Source organism: Phoca vitulina, unplaced genomic scaffold (assembly GCF_004348235.1).
Source record: "Phoca vitulina isolate PV1807 unplaced genomic scaffold, GSC_HSeal_1.0 scaffold2, whole genome shotgun sequence".
Classification (NCBI taxonomy): Eukaryota; Metazoa; Chordata; class Mammalia; order Carnivora; family Phocidae; genus Phoca; species Phoca vitulina.
The window spans coordinates 68,580,095-68,598,447 of record NW_022589705.1 but is presented as its reverse complement, the minus strand read 5'-3'; the positions used below and the strand labels follow the sequence as shown (position 1 = coordinate 68,598,447).

General features: G+C 42.4%; 1 protein-coding gene across 4 annotated transcripts in view; it reads right to left on the bottom strand.

Moving 5' to 3' along the window:
- Positions 1-18,353, bottom strand: part of FOXJ3 (forkhead box J3) — a 190,886-nt gene that overhangs the window by 126,462 nt on the left and 46,071 nt on the right. For 2 of the 4 annotated variants that reach the window (XM_032431484.1, XM_032431528.1), the window contains exon 1: positions 12,514-12,703. The exons of 1 other annotated variant lie outside the window; for it this stretch is intronic. The gene's annotated coding sequence lies outside the window, so the exon portion shown is untranslated. Of the gene's footprint in view, positions 1-11,576; positions 12,131-12,513; positions 12,704-18,353 lie in introns of those variants that run through there. One more of the 4 variants, XM_032431491.1, reaches the window with a different exon arrangement.

Genomic DNA, 18,353 nt, shown 5'->3' with positions numbered 1-18,353 from the left:
GGGGGGGGGGACAGGGGGAGGCTATACAATCAAGGCATGACACTGGAAGGCAAATAATCTGCTTTGTATTGTTTTATATGCATCTGTCTCTAACATTGGATTACTGGCTCTTAGTGGGCCAGGTACATGTCAAACTAACCTTTGGGGGGGGGGCCTGGATGGCTCAGTAGGTTAAGCATCTGCCTTCAGCTCAGGTCATAATCCCAGGGTCCTGGGATCAAGCCCTGCATCGGGCTCCCTGCTCAGCACGGAGTCTGCTTGTCCCTCTCCCTCTGGCTCATTCTCTCTCTCTCAAATTAAAAAACTTAAAAAAATTAAATACTTAAGCAAAAAAAAAAAGACAGTTGAGGCATATGTGGCAAATAGCTTAATGATGGTCAAATCTGTGATGTATGGGGATTCATTATATTTTATCTACTTTTGCAAATGCTCAGCAATGCACTTATGGACTTTCCTGTTACTTGGTCAAGTCCAGCACTGTACAATTAATTCTTTTTCTTTTCTTTCTCAGATTTCAGGAAGCTTAAGAATGACTAGTACTTCTGAAGAAAACAGCCTAGACTCAATCAGAAGAAAACCGGCATTCATTTGTTAGCTCTACTAATAGGAAATCTCTCTGAATCTACTCAAAGAACTTCTTGTAAATTAATATGAGAACTGAACATGAGCCAAGAGAGTGACTCAGCTGCTAAAAGGAAACAAAATACAATCTTAAACTTCATTAAAAGAATAGTATCCAGATCAAGGAGGGTAGCAGTCCCATGCACTCTTTACTAGTTCACAAATGGAGTATTGTGCTCTGTTTTGAGCATCACATTTTAAAAAACACTTACAAGCTAGAATGCTTGCAGGGAGAGATATCAGACTAGTGAGGAGTTTAGAAGCCAAATGTCAAGTGCAGAATGTCTGAAAAAAGTGGGTGTGTTTAGTGTGGAGAAGAAAACACTTCCCAGCCTTCCTTGTCACCTCAACGACAGAGACCCCCAGTGTAATATTTTCCAGAGGATTTCAAGAGTATTAATAGGCATTCCATTGTCAGATAAGTTTGAGACAAACATTTTTTTCTCTAACAGACTTATCAAAATGTTCAATATCCTCAAGTGCTTTATGATTCTTCAGGAAGGATGTTCAGTATTTCCCAAAAGGAACCCTTTATTCATTCATTCAACAAAAATTCACCAAGCCCCAATTATCTGCCGAACATTCCAAGTGCTGGGGATACAATGAACATTTTTAATATTCTGGAGGATACTTTGTGAAACAGACAACCTGAACCTCTTGCTACTCCTCTAACTTGCACTGTGCTCCCCTATCTCTAGGTTTTTTATTATGCTGTCAGCCTAGAGGGTCCATCACTAATCTTAATTCAAACATTATCTCCTCCACAAAGCTTTTCTGATCACAAGCAAAAACTTGCTTTTCAACAAGCTGGTGGCTCCTTCTCTGTATCAGTTCTTTGTGAACAGACTATGCCTCTTAATTACCTTCAGATCTCTCATAATGCCCAGGACAGCGTCTTGCACGCACAGGTGTTCAAGAAATATTTGCTGAATGAATCATCACTGAAATATCTGAAGGATTATCTTGTTAAAGAACACAAACTAGGTCTCTACTGTTCCACAGAGAACGAAGAAAGAGATGAAGTTAAAGGAAATTTTACATCAATTAGAGCTAACGACAGTCTACCTTACAGGTATCAGTGACTACAGGTGTTCTAAGAGTAGCCAAATAAGTATGTATCAAGTGCTTTAGTGGGAAATCTCGATGGCCTGAACGAGTAACTCTTAAAATTTAGGAACTACTGTATTTCTCACCATATTAGACAAAAGAAAACTTCTTGATATGATATATTTGTATCAATATTAAAATTCTAGGGGCACCTGGGTGGCTCAGTCAGTTAAGCATCTGACTCTTGGTTTTGGCTCAAGTCATGGTCTCACAACGGTCATGGATCAAGCCCCAAGTCGACTCCCTGCTCAGTGCAGAGTCTGTTTCAGATTCTTTCTCCCTCTCCCTCTGTCCCTCCCAAGAGCATGCTCGAGCTCTCTCGCACTAAGAAATAAAATCTTTCAACAAAAATTCTTAAAATTAAACTTAAACATGAAATATCCTTTCATTTACAACTATAGTGAATATATAATATGCCTGTTAATGTCATTTACAGTGCTAAGTACAGAGGATAAATAACAAAAAGACACTGTCTATCCTAAAAGAGTCAATACAAGATTGCTCCCAAAGCAAATCTGAATACCTAGGTATTTACCTCAATAAGATAATGCTCATTAGATGAGGAAATTCTTTAGATAAACGATTTTGAATATTTTGCAGGCAGAGAAATAACTATGAAGTCATTAGCTCCTCTTAAAGCCATCTACTGACACCACTAAATACATTTAAGTTCTTCAAAAAACAAAGCTAGCCACTCTACCTTTTTAGTTAAAAACTAGAAAAACAGAAGAAATTCCAGGATACCTCCATATGCCAAGGATTATCTCTGCAGTGTCTCTCCCAAACTAAAAGCTGTAGTCTTTGCTGGCAAGCACCCTGTCTTTTACTTGTGTCCCCGGCATTTAGTACAGTGCCCAGGACACAGCAGATGGTGAATAAATGTGCAAACAAGTGAGAGAAATCAATGAGTCCAATGTCCCTGGATGAAAACAGTACCTTAAAGAAGCACTAAAAAATGGTTTTTCTTATTAGAAATCTGCCAAAGGGGGCGCTTGGGTGGCTCAGTTGTTAGTCTGCCTTCAGCTAAGGTCATAATCCCAGGGTCCTGGGATCGAGCCCCACATTGGGCTCTGCTCCGCAGGAAGCCTGCTTCTCCCTCTCCCACTCCCCCTGCTTATGTTCCTTCTCTCACTGTGTCTCTCTGTCAAATAAATAAAATCTTTAAAAAAAAAAAAAGAAAGAAAGAAAGAAACCTGCCAAAGATATGGTAGCATACAAGTAGATTTTAAGTCTAGTTTTCATTATAAACTGGAGTGCTACTTTTAGGTTACTTATTGATAAGTAATTACTGTAAGTAAACCTAAGGCCTTGGTTGCTTCTAAGGAACTAAAATTAATTCCTTAATCAGGAGAGCTAAATGACCAAATTGTAATGCAAAGAAAAATCCAAAACACTTATTACACCCACAACTTGACCGATAGACTATAATGAAATAATTATCAAACTGATTTATTAACATAACTGCCTAAAAAGCAAAATATTTTTGATAGCACTAAGTGTTTTTCTTTTTTAAAGATTTTATTTACTTATTTGTCAGAGAGAGAGAGAGAGAGAGAGTGCGCGAGTGAGCACAAGGAGGGGGAGTGGCAGGCAGAGGGAGAAGTAGGCTCCCCACTGAGCAAGAAGCCCGATGCAGGACTCCATCCCAGTACCCTGGGATCATGACCTGAGCCGAAGGCAGACACTTAACCAACTGAGCCATCCAGGTGCCCCAACACCAAGTGTTTAAACTGCTCTTCAAAAGTGCTATGATTCACATTTTTTTTAATTCTCTAAATTCTCATTCTAAATTCTCACACATGTTTAATTCTTCTGATTATAAAAACGGTATAGGCTCATTGTAGAGAACTCAAAAAATATAAACGCGTTCAAAGAAGAAAATAAAGACTACCCACTGCGATGCTTTCTTTCAGTCTTTTTTTTTTTTTTTAAAGATTTTATTTATTCATTTGAGACTCAGAGATAGAAAGAGAGCATGAGCAGGGGGAGAGGAAGAGGGAAAAGCAGGCTCCCCGCTGAGCCAGGAGCCCAATGTGGGGCTCAATCCCAGGACCCCGGGATCATGACCTGAGCCGAAGGCAGAGGCTTAATGACTGAGCCACCCAGGCGACCCTCACAGTCTTTTTTCCTGTGCAGTTATAACTTCTTTATATACTATCACTCTTCCTACCCACTGGGCAAGAGACAATAGACTCACACTATGACAGTAACCCTAGCTCCCTTAGTAGATTCATGTTCCAGGTACATTTTCTTAACGTCTACGTGTTATAGATGTGTACTTCCATAAGATAAGACCAAATCTGCTATTTTCTCATTCTTAAAAGTATCCCTTCTGATTCTGTCTCCTCCTTGCTTCCAGAATTCTACAAAGACAAAAAAAGCAAACTCAAGTAAAAATACATCCAATGACTGGAAATGGACCCAAATTTAACAAGGGAAGAAGCTGTTCTCAATAGGTTTATGTCCCTTAGTCTGGTATTATCACAAGTTCTGCTGCAAGTAGCCCAGGTCCTTTGGGGTCCATAACCTTTCATTTCTACCTCAAAAATCCAAAGTATGTTCTTCACAAAAACGTTGTCAGTTTTCTATAAAGAGTACAAGACCAGAAACAGAATGCACAATCTTGGTTCCTGTCTCTGCTCTATTGAACAACTTGAGTAACACTAAGTCTTAGCTTTTATCTCATTTTTTCCATTTTCTCCATTTGTCAGTAAGCGTATTACTTGCCCTACCTCTATTACTGGGCTGTTGGGAGGTTCCAAAATCCAACAGATCAGAGAAAATGCTTTTCAAAAAGTATTATTCCAATTATAAGATGGGTATTTTTCCAAAACACACATCCCCTATAATAACACACATGACTTCCCCACATATGCAAAATGCCTTTTCTGATGGTGATTACTATGTATATATATGGTGGGACAATACCATCAAGACCTCCTTACACAGTAGGTAGACAGGTAAAGCATGTTATAGATATGCAGACCCAACCACACTAGCAGAAACTGATGCCATGTATTATTCATCTCTTGCTATGACAGTCAGTCAACCTGCTCCTGACGACAGCATATTTGACTGTTGTGTCAATATTTCCCAAAGTTCTACAGCCAAGCCACAGAAACTTTAGTCATTTTTTAACAATTTAATAAGCACCCACATACCCACCAACCAAAATCTAGGATCTTAACGATAACTTATTTTTAACATATTGCACTCGCCTCTCAGTCCCATCTCTCTGTAAGCAAACAATCTGAAATTATTAGCGAGTTCTAACAGTCTGCCCCCCTCATCCATTCCCCTCACAAATCTGTGTCAACATACAGTAAGGGCAGGTCTCTAAGAAAAGTTCCAATCCCAACTTCTGAGATCTCTGATAAGGTAACATCAACACTATATCAATCAGATCAATCTTATTTCCTTGATATCACTATACCACTGGGCAGGATGCTGTCCAATAGGTGAATTCAGTTACAGCTTTTAGCTATGTACTCCAGAAAAAAAGTTTAGCTGAAAGTTTACTCGGTAGTCTCCTTCAAATATAGGATCATCCTGGAATAATGGATCAACTCTTCAGTGACCCTCTCCCATATGTGACCTAACTCTTCACGACCCTCTCTACATGTGAAGATAATGAAAAAGTAGCCAATACTATGCTACAGTTTGAATGTTTCTGTCCCCCCTAAAATCCACATGTTGAAATCCTAACCCCCAAAAATGATGGTATTTCAAAATGGTCTTTGGGAGGTGCTTAGATCATGAGGGTAGAGCCTTCACGAATGGGATTAGTGTCCCATAAAAGAGGCTCCAGAAGGATCCCTTGCACCTTCTACATGTGCCAGCTCTGAACCAGGAAGGGGCCCTTTACCAAAAGGCAACAATGCTAGTGCCTTGATCTTAGACTTTCCAGCCTCCAGAATTGTGAGCAATAAATTTCTGTTACTTATAAGCTACCCATCTGTGGTATTTTGTTATAGCAGCCCAAATGGACTAAGACAGCCAACATGCAAAGTTTATAGAGACTCTCTCCAAAAACTCCCACACAAGGATTTTCCCCACCCCTAAACTATTAGCATTCAACTCAGAAGAGAGTCCTCTAAGATTAGTTCCAACAACAGTTCTCTTATTGCATTCCATAAGCGTGAGTCCATTACAGACTACTTCACCCATTGATGATGGGAAAGAAGTCAGACAGGGCAGTGTCAATGTAGGTCTGATTATACCAAAACAAAATCACTTCAGATTTATGCTAAAATCTTAAAGCAACCAGAGTGGTTTGGTAACTATTAGAATCTATGCTTATTAAATGTGTCAAAGTAAGAGTTCTTACTGAATATGGTCCTAATTAAATCATATTCTTATTTATCCTATTTTATCTTGTTACAGTACAAAAGTTTGACACCATATATGAGTCTCATTTGCTTTGTTTCAGTTACTTAGTCTCAATTCTATAAGTAATAACCATTTTGAAAGACATCACATTCTCAAGTTATCAGTTGACATGTCAAATAGAATAGAAGCTGAAGGTACCTAACCACAAAAGGTTACTTAAAATAAGTAGAATACCACTGTTATAAATATAAATACAACATCTGGTTCCATATAACAAAGCTATTTCCATATCCCAACAGATGGCCCACAGTAATAATGCTTTGCTGATCTGGTTATAACAAATTCTATTAAATCCAAAATCCTGTATAGCAGATGCCTTTTCCAATTTCAGTATAAGTCAATCTCTTTAACCAAAACACTGTGCTTTGGTTCTTGTTATTTGTGCACTAAAATCCAATTATGCCAATTAAGATGATCAAATTTTTTTGACAGTTATAAAATGCCACTGTGGTGTTTTCTGAGTTTTCAAGTGAAGGAGGGTAGAGTACCTCTATCTAGGACTGAAATACTAACTGTTGAAAATGGAAAACAAAAATTTAGTTATAGGATGGCTGAGGAGAGGTAAAAGTGAGTTTTGGCTGTCTCAAGCCAAGGTTCCTGAACAGCAGCAATGTGGAAAGCTAAGTGACTAACAAAGCCAACAGTGAAGAGCACTGAAAATAATGCAATTTCTGAGCTGAAAGGCTATTAGGAAGGACAAACAAAAAGTGTACCTGAAAGGATAAACAACATCTCTGTACACTGCAGTATCGGGTTCACAGTTTTAAAAAATGTGGACACAATGTCAACTGTAATTTTGCTGTTTGCTTCCCCAACACACTCAAAATCCAATCTTCATATTCTCATCATGCCCTTACTTGAAATATTACCCTCTATTAACTCATAACACAGTAAGCAGTACAATGTAGTGATTAACAGCCACTGAGTTCTGAAAATAGACTGCAGGCGTTCAAATCCTGCCTCTTTCCATCCCTAGCCATACAACCTCAGGCAAGCTACTTAATCTCTCTGTGCCTGTTTCCTCTCTGTGCCTGTAAAATTGATAAAAATAAAATCTACCTTTTAGAGTTGTTATGAGAATTTTATGAATAAAAAATGTAAAGTACTCAGAATACTTTTGGACCCATAGTAAGGCTTCAGAAAATGCCACTATCATCATCACATAAATACCCACTGATGTTCTGAAGAAAAGGTAGGAATATGAAATGACTTACCTAAATCACACAGCAAACAAGTGACAGAATCTGGTTAAAACACACACACACACACACACACACACACACACACACACCCACTTCATTTTAAGTCCTGAAGATTAAACATTAAAAATTACTGATTCACTAAGGAAATTTCCCAGCCCCTCCTTCACATAGGAATCCTTTAACTTAGAACAGCAGCACAGAGTAGTAGAAATAGCAATGAACATGGACTAAGAAGATCCAAAGCTCCATTACTGATTTAGATACACAATCTTGGGCAAGTCACTTAATCTAAACTTCAAATTGCTCATCTTAAAAAATACTTTGCCCACATCACAGGGCTGTTGTGAAATGAAATGATGTATGAGAAAATTTATGTAAACCATAAACACTACATGAATGTTCAGGGGCCATGTCTTACTCATTTTTATATCCCCAATGCCTAGAGGAATGCACAGCAGAGGTTACACTCTAAAAGAAAAGCCATAGGAGGAGTGAAATTGGCAGGGTGAGGATTAAGATGAAGAAAGGAAAAGGTTTTTACAAGAATAAGAAACCCAAATGTCCAACTAATGAATGGATAAACAAAAGGTAGTATAGCCATAGAATGGAACATTCGTCAGCAATAAAAAGGAATGATACTGATACAAACATCAAGACGGATAACCCTTGAAACAGTATGCTAAGTGAAAGAACCCAGACACAAAAGGCCATATGTTGCATGATTCCACCTACATGAAATGTCCAGAACAGGGTACAGACTTTCTTTCTGGGGATGATGAAATGACTGAAGAGGACTGTGGTAATGGGTGCACAACTTAATATACTAAAAACTGCTGAACTATATACTTTAAATAAGTGAACTATATAGTATGTGAATTATACCTCAAAAAAACTTTAAAAAAAGAGTAAGAAAAAAAGTTTGTGAGAACAGTTAAAGTATAAAATCACTAGCTTTAGAATACATTTGTTTCTTTCTTAAAGAAAGAGAGTTTCCTGATATTTGAGTATCTCTGACATGTAGACAAGAAAGAATGAGATTGGTGGAAGAATTAGGAGAAAATACTTAAAATTACCACACCAGGGGTGTCTGGGTGGTGCATCTGCGTTAAGAGTCCGACTCTTGGTTTCGGCTCAGGTCGTGATCTCAGGTTGGGAGATGGAGCCCTGCATCAGTCTCCCCGCTGAGCGCAGAGTCTGCTTGAGACTCTCTCTCCCTAGCCCCCAAAATAAATAAATAAATCTTTAAAAAAAAAAAAAAAATTACCAAACCAGACCATAATGTCTCTACAAATCCTTCTGTGGAAAACAAATCTGACATCTATTCTTATCCTTCCTTTCAAAATTCTAAGGTTAAAAATTACTTCCCATCCTAGTTCAATAGTCTTTTCATCATGATGATTGTTTCTGAACTCCCAGACTACCTTTGATACTATCAGCCACAGTACCTCTCCTATCTTTGGCTTCTATAGCAATGATGTACTTCCTGGTTCTTCTCAGAATGTTTACCTGTTAGTCTATAAGGTCACCCAAAATTCCAAACCTTGAAGCTCTTTCACCATCATACTACTAACTTCCCATCACTCATCTACTCACCTGTTTTTTACTACCATCTACACAGCCCTCTGGTCAGTGAACAATCTACATTTTCATCTCTATTAATCCTATAACAATGTACTACAGATACTTCAGATACTTCAATCTTACTCTAGTCAATTCTTCATTGTCTTCACTAAGGCTGGGAAGCAGTAGTGGCTCAACCAAAATAATTCCTATGCTATTTCTATGTGGCTTTGCAATGTGGGGTACATTTTTTTCTTCTGAATAGATCTGTTTTTCTAATTGTTTTGCTTAAACTAGTCTTCATTTCCAGAGTCAAACCAGCAAGGAGAAAAGGCCGTCAGGACTGGCAGGAAACTAGCCTGCTACTGAAAAACTGATTGTACCCCATCTAATGTTGCCCATAACCAATCTTAGCTCATTTTCCTTCACAGTGATACTTTCCTAATTTCCTATTATCAGTCATCCTCCCAGGACTCCAGGCTTTTACCTTTTAATGCTTTTTTTGTTTTCTTCCCTTTGTCCACAATCATCACTAAGTTCAAATTAATTTTTACTCACACATTCATCTTATTATATATCCTATGCTTCTTCCTTAGGGCAGTGTAATTTAATGATTAAATGCAAAAGCTCAAAGATGAGCCTGCCTGGCTTCAAATCCTGGCTCTGCAGCTTACTCTCTACGGGATTTGGGGCAAGTTACCTAACCTCTCTGTAACTCAGTTTTTTCATAGGAATAGTTAAGACCTTTGAGAAGATTTTGAGATAAATACATGTAAAGAGTTTAGAACAATGCCTGGCATACAGGAAACACTCAATAAATGTAGTTATTATTTTATTCCCATAATCATTACCTTATATCAGACTCTCACCTTATTCCTAAAATTCTCCAAGACCATTCTAGTCAGTCTCCTCACTCCAGAACACTCAGTTAATACAGAACCTTCCTCAGGGACAATAGGCATTATCTTATTCCCAATCTTTAGAACCCAATATGGTACCCCATCAAACTAAACCTTACATCCGTGACAGGTCCTCCACCAACACTACTCACCAATCCTGAACCCATATATTACTATTACCGATACAGATTCTCTATACAGGTCAACCTACTTGCTATCTTTTTTTTTTTTTTTTTTTTTAAGATTTTTATTTGTCAGAGAGAGCTCAAGAGTACAAGCAGGGGGAGCAGAAGGCAGAGGGAGAAGCAGGCTCCCTGCTGAGCAAGGAGCCCGATGATGCAGGACTCAATCCCAGGACTCTGGGATCATGACCTGAGCAGAAGGCAGACACTTAACTGACTGAGCCACCCAGGCATCCCTTGCTATATCTTTTTATACACTGTCACTTCTTTACCTCTGTAAATACTCCTTCACTCTCCTGGAATACAGCTCCTCCCCTTTGAAAATTCCTGTCTTTTGCAAATCTCACTTATACCTTTGAGGTTGGCCGCATTGTTGTCCCAACCAGGAGTGTGATGTTACTTAGTAATTTATGAATATGTATGTTACATGTTGTTTCCCCAAAGTTGAAACATTTATAGAGACCACATATTTTATTCCTTACCTCTTCATACAGACTACTTCACACACAGCACAGTATTTTGCAGAAGTATACAAATGCTGACTTACTAAATAATAATCAGAATAATCAGAATAATAAGAAAAAGTCTCTATTTTCCACTGCCCCACCCATACTTAGCATGATAAAAGCAGACAGAATCTGTATTTAAATATCTTTATTTTGCATAGAGGAATATACTAACAATTGTACCACATAAAAGGAATACACACACACACACACACACACACTCAAAGAGAACACACAATGCAAAAAACAAATCAAGAAAAAGTGAGCATGCTAGCCAACTTGGAATCTAAAAAGTGACTTCAAAATATTAAGATTTTTTTATTTCACCCAAACTAATGAACCAAAAAGAGCCAAAACAAAGATGTCCTGACCCCATCCAACAAATAACTCATAAAAGCATGAAAAGTCCCCAGTATAACAAAAACCAATACCAAGATTCACCTCACCTCCAAAAGACACAAAAAGAAAACAAAAATCCTCAGGTTTATAATAAAAACAAACAAAAAACTTAAAAACTTCAACCACATCCATATATGCCACCCAAACAGAAAAATGAAGGGAGTTACTGCTTTTCTATAAATATTTGCTATGGTCTAGGAGGAATAAGGCTTCTCTCACTGCTACTGTAGCCTGCTCCCTGTTAAGGGAGCAATCTGTGGTCACACAAGAGGGAAACACAAGAAACTGGAAACCTTAACCTGGAACGGACATTAAGGAAAGAAACTACCCAAAACCCGTTTCAAAACCAGTTTCAAAAAACAGAGTAGCGTAAAGATATTCAACAGAAAAAGAGCAAAAGTGAAATAAAAGAGCTCCCACGAAATATGTGTCTCAGTGAAACTATCTAGTACCGCATTCCAAGTAAAGAGCCATGCATGTAATACTTTCATAACATGCACTCGTTTCACTGGGAAGCAAAATAGAAGAAAAAAATAAACGTCAGGAAAAGACAAAAAAGATGCCCACCAAACGCCAACTGCCGAGCCAGCCCAACTCAGCTCATTCAGGAATCCAACCAGAAGCAACAGAGACGTGAACCACACAACACAGAAAAGAACCTTTGCCAACCAAACACGCAAAAAGTAGAACGGAGAAGTGAAAACTACACACCTCAGTGCATCAGCAGCAAGAGCACACTCTTTTGGATTAAGCAACAGAGAAAAGAACGATAACAGCTAAAAGCAGAGGAGGAAAGAGGTCTATGAAACTAAGCCCTGCCATGTCCCCTGCTGGTCTCAATTTCAGGGAGTACAACTCTTGCTTCTCCAGCTAACCAACAGTCGGCCTCAGCAAAGCAAACTGACCCTAGCACCTTCCACGCCACGGGCGGAAATCACAGAGGAAAAACCACCGCGTAAACCTCCCTCTTCACCAGCTGCAAAAAATGGAGGGGGGAGGGGGGGAGACACCCTACCACGTGGGCAGGATGCAACACACACAGGACAGCAACACGTCCGCATGGAACGGCTGCCTCTGCCCCAATGCCGGCAGAGGACACGGCGTCAGGATGGGTGGGAACGGAGGCCCCTCGCACGGGCCTCACCCCGAAGGGCACCCCCGAGGCTCGAGGTACTGCCCGCCTCGCCGGCCGAAAATCACCCCCCAAGCTTGAGGGGAAGAAGCTGCATCGTGCTGAGGTAGGGGGCCAGCCCAGGCCAAGGGGCAGGTCATTGAGAGGAGGAGACGGCCGCTGTCCTCGGACTTGGCGCCCCTGGGAACCCCGTCTGGCTCCCCGAGCCCCGCCTGGGGGAGGGGCGGGAGGGGCGGGAGGGGCGGGAGGCGCGGAGCCGCCGCTTCCCGGCTGAGGGGCAGCAGCAGCTGAGGAGAAGCGCCGCGGGGGAGGGAGGTACCCAGCCCTCGCCACCCGCCAGGCCCCAGCCGGGACCCGGGCCCCCTGCCCCGCCCGCCGCCCGCCCGCAGCGCGGCGCGGCCGAGAAGGGAGAGGGCGTCTCGCGGAGGGCAGCCCCTGCCTCCGTCCCGGGAGATGCCCCAGCCCCGCCTCCTCGCCCGCCGCCTCGGCCCCGCCACCCCGGCGGCGGGCACTCACCTCAGGCTGCGCAGGCCGGGACGGCCCGGCCGAGCCCCCGGCCGCTGCGTGCGTCTCCGCCTCCCGGGAAAAGTCCCAACGGTGCCTGGTGCGAGCGGCCGAGGCCCCGAGCAGCGCCGAGAGCGGCGGCGGCAGCGGGAGCAGCCAACATCCGGGGCCGCGCACCCGGAACTACTTCCCGACCCGCTCCTCTCCCGCCCCCGCCGTCGCCCCCGCCTCCCGCGACGTCGCTGCGCCATCGGCACGGCGTCGGCGGCGTCCCCTCTCCTCCGCGGGCACGGCCGTGGCGACGCGCGCGGGATCCCTCCGCTGGGACAAGTAGTGCCCTGGGACGCCGGGATATCTACTTTAACGCAGCCAGTATTTTGGAGTTCCGAACGATTTGGGGTCCCTGCGCTTCAGAGTGGCGGCTAGGAAGTGGGGCGGCGGGGACGGTCCCGTAGTTGAGGACAGCAGGGACCCTCGGCCTTGGACCCTGCTCACGAATTCCTCAGGCCCCATGCCCGGGAGGGATGGCGCTTCGTGACCTTGCCCCCCACCCGGACCCCGCCACCTCGTGGTAGCGACAGGCACCCCAACCTCTCCGGGGAAACCAGACCCCTTTTCCAACTTTGCACAGCGCGGATTCTACAGGCCCCAAATAAGAGCACCTTAGACCTTCAGGACACCCTTTTAGAACTTTACAAGTCCCAGGTTCTAGACCCATCTGCCGAGGCCGTTTCCGTCCTAGCCTTAGTTTCCTTCTTAAAACAGCAGCTGGCACTCTAAAGGCCCTTCTGATTATAAAATACTTGTTCAGGTTATGGTCCTTGCTATCAACAGGTGGAACCTTTAGAAAGGTAGTTCGGAATACTTGTGAACTTTGGAATTTCCTTTTACGTCAATCTTCACTGTTCTTTCTCTAAACTACTAGCACTGCTAATCTGACCTGTAATTTCATACTTAATTACATTCAGACCTCTAATTTCCTATTGCTTCATTGGGTTAGTCACATACATATAAGCAAGCACCAAGGATGCTTTTGAACTCACAGTAGGTGTTCAATATTTGGATACTCAGATATCTGTTGGGTGAATACTAGGTTGATTGGATGAAAGAAAAAGGAGAGGCCTGAGTGAATTGGCCTTGGGAACCGTTTTTGACATGGTCTTGTAGGGATCAGATAAAGACCTCAGGTAGTTAAAGAGCTGAGTACCCAGTTCCTTCAGCAAACATTGAACACCTGCCATTTGCCAAGCATTTATTCCTTCTCTATTTAAGACTCTAGTAAGATTCTAGGGGCCCCTGGGTCGTTCAGTCGGCTAAGCCTCTGCCTTGGCCTCAGGTCATGTGACCTTGGGTCCTGGGATCAAGCCCCACATCTGGCTCCCTGCTCAGCAAAGAGTCTGCGTCTCCTTTTCCCTCTGCCTCTCCCCCCACTCTTGCGCAGGCGCATGCTCTCTCTCTCTTTCTCTCTCTTAAATGAATAAATAAAATCTTAAAAAAAGAAAAAGACTGTAGCAAGATTCTGAAAATAAAAATATTCATTCACGCATTTGTCCAACAAATATTTTCCAATTACTACTAAGGTTGTCAGACACTATTTTAGTGCTTAGGATGTATCAGCAAACAGTAGAGAGAGGAGAAAACATATCCTCCCCTTTTGGAGCTTTCATCTATTATGGGGAGAAAGGCGATTAACATAACAAAATTATTTGGTGTGTTAAAAGGTATTTAGCATTATGGGGGAAAATAGACGGTTAAGAGGTAAGAAGAAAACTGGAGGAGGGCGGGGCTTGGGATTTTTTTTTTTTTAAACAACAGCGGTTTATTTATCAATAATGGGTTTATTTGTTCAACAAAGACTTCAGCCAAACCATGTGTTAGGTGCTGGGGCTTCCGTGGAGAACAAGCCAAAGTTCTGACCTGGTGGACTCCCCAGCTATAGTGGAGACCACATGCCAAGTGCTTTCCCGTGTCCTCTCATGCAATGCTTTTCGCAAGTCTGTGAGAAGGGACTCCTCTGTTCATGTTTGCAGCTAATGAAATTAAGGGTCAGGAGAGAAAAACCAGCCAGGATTCAAACCTGAGGTCTTCAGAGTCCAACTCCCTTTCTAGCTTTACCTCAGCTGAGATCTCATATTTTTCTGTTTCATTATACCTCACCTCTTTCATCATGGAAACTCATGCATTAATCTAGGCGAATGGCCTTAGGCCGGTATTGGGGCAAAAGGGAGGGAGAAAAGGAAAATATTTAGAGGAGAGGGAGGACTTATCAAAACATCTAGACCTGTAAAGCAAAGTAATAGGGGTAGCAAAGAGGATTTAGTGGAAGAGAAATGAAGGTAGATTCATAATATTCCAGTTCTGGTTTTACAGGATGGGCTTTTAAACAGCCATGAGGGAGAGCCCAATTCAAGATGACTTTAATGAGAAACTTGAAAGAGGTGAGGGAGTGAGCCATGCCATTGTCTGGGAGTGTCCCAGGCAGAAGCAATAGCTAGTAGAAAGGCCTGGAGGCAAAAGCATTCCTGGAAGTGTTAGAAACAGTGAGGAATCCAGGACAGCAGAGCAGGGTGAGCAACTGAGACAGGAATGGGCTGATAAGGTCAGTGGGGTCTTGTGGGCCATTGTAAGGATCTTGACTAAAATAAAACCACCACAGGGCTCTGAACAGAGGAGCAATAGGGCAGTTCATGCTTTCAAAAGATCACTCTAGCTGCCGTGCTAGGAGTCGAGTGAGCAGTGAGCCGACAACATTGGAAGTCAGAGGCTCCACTATCCTGGTTCAAGATGAGGACTTGGACCAGGCCGATAGAGTGAGTAGGAAAAATAGGAAACAGTCTCTATACTTTAAGAACTCACAGTATAGTGGGAAGCACACAGATTAGACAATCACAATACACTGTGATAAGGGAAAGAGAATCCTGAAGAAGGGGCTACCATTGCCAGCTTCCCTGAGAGAGGGTAGAAGACCCATCTTCTACCAAGTTGCCAAGGGAATTGGACGTCTCTAGTTCTTTTTTGGGCCGTCGGGTGAATCCTTGATAACATGGCTAAAATTTGTCTTCTTCCCAGCCCTTCAGGTCCCAAAACCCACCATCATCTGGGGGCCATAGGCAGAAGGGTTCTAAAGAACAGTCTGGGTCATGCAATTAAGAATATGGGGAAAGCTGAGATTATCCCTATTTGTCAGAGGAAGAAACTGTGGCCAATAGTCACCAGGTTTTAACCTGAGACTAGGATCGAGGTCATCAGAGTCCCAAACCAGAAGTCTCTCTGAGCCGCTTGAGCAGGGTCAGCCAGATGATGGGGTAAAGGAATAGAAAGACTTGTATCTGGACAGCTGCCAGAATGGGGTTGGGGGCTTGCAGATCAGCAGTCTTTGAGAAGGAAAGAAACACAAGTCCCAGAATGTCAAAGATGGAGGAGCACCCCTCCCCACCCTCCCAAAAAAAATTTTAATGGCCATAGCCAGCAGGGTGCTATGGGGGGATTCTGGGACCTGGTAGGACCAGGGAGGAAAAGCTTAAAACTCAGACTGGGAAGGCAGACCTGGGTTCCATCTCATGTTCCATAGCTTTCTGTGTGCCTACATCAAGCGATTTACTTTCACTTAGTCTCTATTTTCTTGCCTATTAAATGGAAACAAGAATCATAGCTACCTAGCAAAAGAGACCATGCCATGCATATGCTGCCATAAAATAAAGACACCTCCACCCCACCCCCCGCCGGGGCGCCTGGGTGGCGCAGTCGGTTGAGCGTCTGACTTGATTTCGGCTCAGGTTGTGATCTTAGCTAAGGTCATGAGATCAAGCCCGGCGCCCAGCTGTGTGCTGAGTGCGGAGTCTGCTTGGGTTTCTCTTTCTCCCTCTCCCTCTGCCCCTTCCCCCCACCCTCTCAAATTAATAAATAAATCTTTAAAAATATATTTTAAAAATAATGATTAAAAAATAAATAGAAATAAAAGCCCCAAAAGACATTATTATGTACGAGGTCGAGTGTCGGCACAGAAGAAAGTAGTTCACACAGTCCTGGGAGGGGTGGGCTGGCCGGCAGGGTGGGGGAGCAGGAAGGCCCTCAAAGAGGAGATCAACTCAAGGGACAGAGCCTTAAGAGAAATAGATTGCTCACAGCAATGAGATAGAGGTTTTATTGTTTTGTGTTGTTTGTAATCTTTTCCCAGCCTCATGTGGATTATAAATTCCCTGAAAGAAACACAGCCCTGAGCTGGGCTGCAATTGCCCTACAAAAACCTTGATTCAGCTGCATGGGCCGTTCATCAACAGCGGGGTGTTCAACACTTCACATGACCCCCAGCCACTTAGACAAATGAAGCTTTACCTGATCCTTTTCTCTCTCTTCGTGTATTGTAAGAGGAAAGCAGAAAATGAGAAATGAATTTAAAATGAGCCAAGACCTACAAGAGGAAGAGAGAAAAACATGAGAGAGTCCCCCCTATTATTCCCAGCCCTAGAGGATCCTTCCCGATTCCCTGGATATCTTTAGATAATACTTTATATTTTGTGTATTGGATGAACAACAACAACAAAGCCTATATACAAAGGCCACTGGAAAGCTCTCAGCACCACAAATGCTATTTAAAGACAACACTTGGGAGTTGGGTGTTGGTCACTGTGCATCCTTAACTAGCCTTCACTAATCATTTATTGAGACCCTACTCTATACCATGCATTGGGCTGAATACTAGGGAGTCAAAAGGGAATAAATAAATTCTCTATTTTCAATGTGCTCCTAGGCTTCTGGAGAAGCAGACATGTAAACAATCCCAGTGCAATTTGGTAGAGATTTGTACTTGTGCCATGGAAACAGAAAAAACAAGGCTTAACTCGGATTAGATGGGGATGGGGGCACCAAAAAAAACTGGACCTTTAATGGTAAGGTTAAGACTAAGTCTGAATAAATGAGTAGGCATTTGCTGTGTAGAGACAGAAGCAAGGCTGGAGTAGAGGAAGAAAATCTGGGGTAGCAGAGGATAGCTTATATAAAGTCAGAGGTTGGATGAATATGAGAAAAATAGAGACCATGGAAATTACAGTCATGTAGGTGGTCATTAAACACGAGTGACTGATGGGAATAACTAACTCATAAAACTAGACCATATCACTCTATGTAAACCATCCATAAAGTGAGTTCCTGCCCTCTAAGAACTTGGTATTAACTTCAGATTATTATATCAGTACGGCAGAAGAAAGGAGTAGTTAAGAATCTTTCTCCCCAGCAGAAGGTAGTAGCCTAAACTTTTTCCAAGTTCTAGCCATGCATTTGCTCAAGTGCACTCATACCATCTACCTTCCCCACTCCATAACCCCCATCCTAAGGTGGTACTCCCCCCATCCATCTTCCTGGTAACCACGTGGCTCAAACCTTGGCTTGCCTCCACTCAGAATCAGCCAAGCTAATTAAAAGCATAAAGAAAGACACAAGGGCATCAGGACAGCTGAACAAATATTAACAAATACATAGATTAAATAAAGTATTTGCATTACATGTAAGCAATGGGGTAGAAGAAATTTGGATGGCACTAGGAAGAGCGAGTCAGGAGATGTTCAAATAGAGTAATCTCTCTTCCTGTTAGCAAGTTGTATCTTTTGGAATGACTGAATGAAAAACCTGGTTAGCAGGAAAAGAAAGCCAAGGTTTGCAGCTCAGAGGAGCCTGAAACTCTGGGTACAAACATGGTAGTTAAAAAATAATTGTTTGATTTCAAATTGTGAAGTATTGACCTAGTTCATGCCTAATGAGCTGAATAAGAACAATCAAGAAACCCTAGCATGGTGAGAGAGTGGCTAATAATTATTGAGTGTTCCTTGTGTGATTGGGAACATGATAGCCCCTTT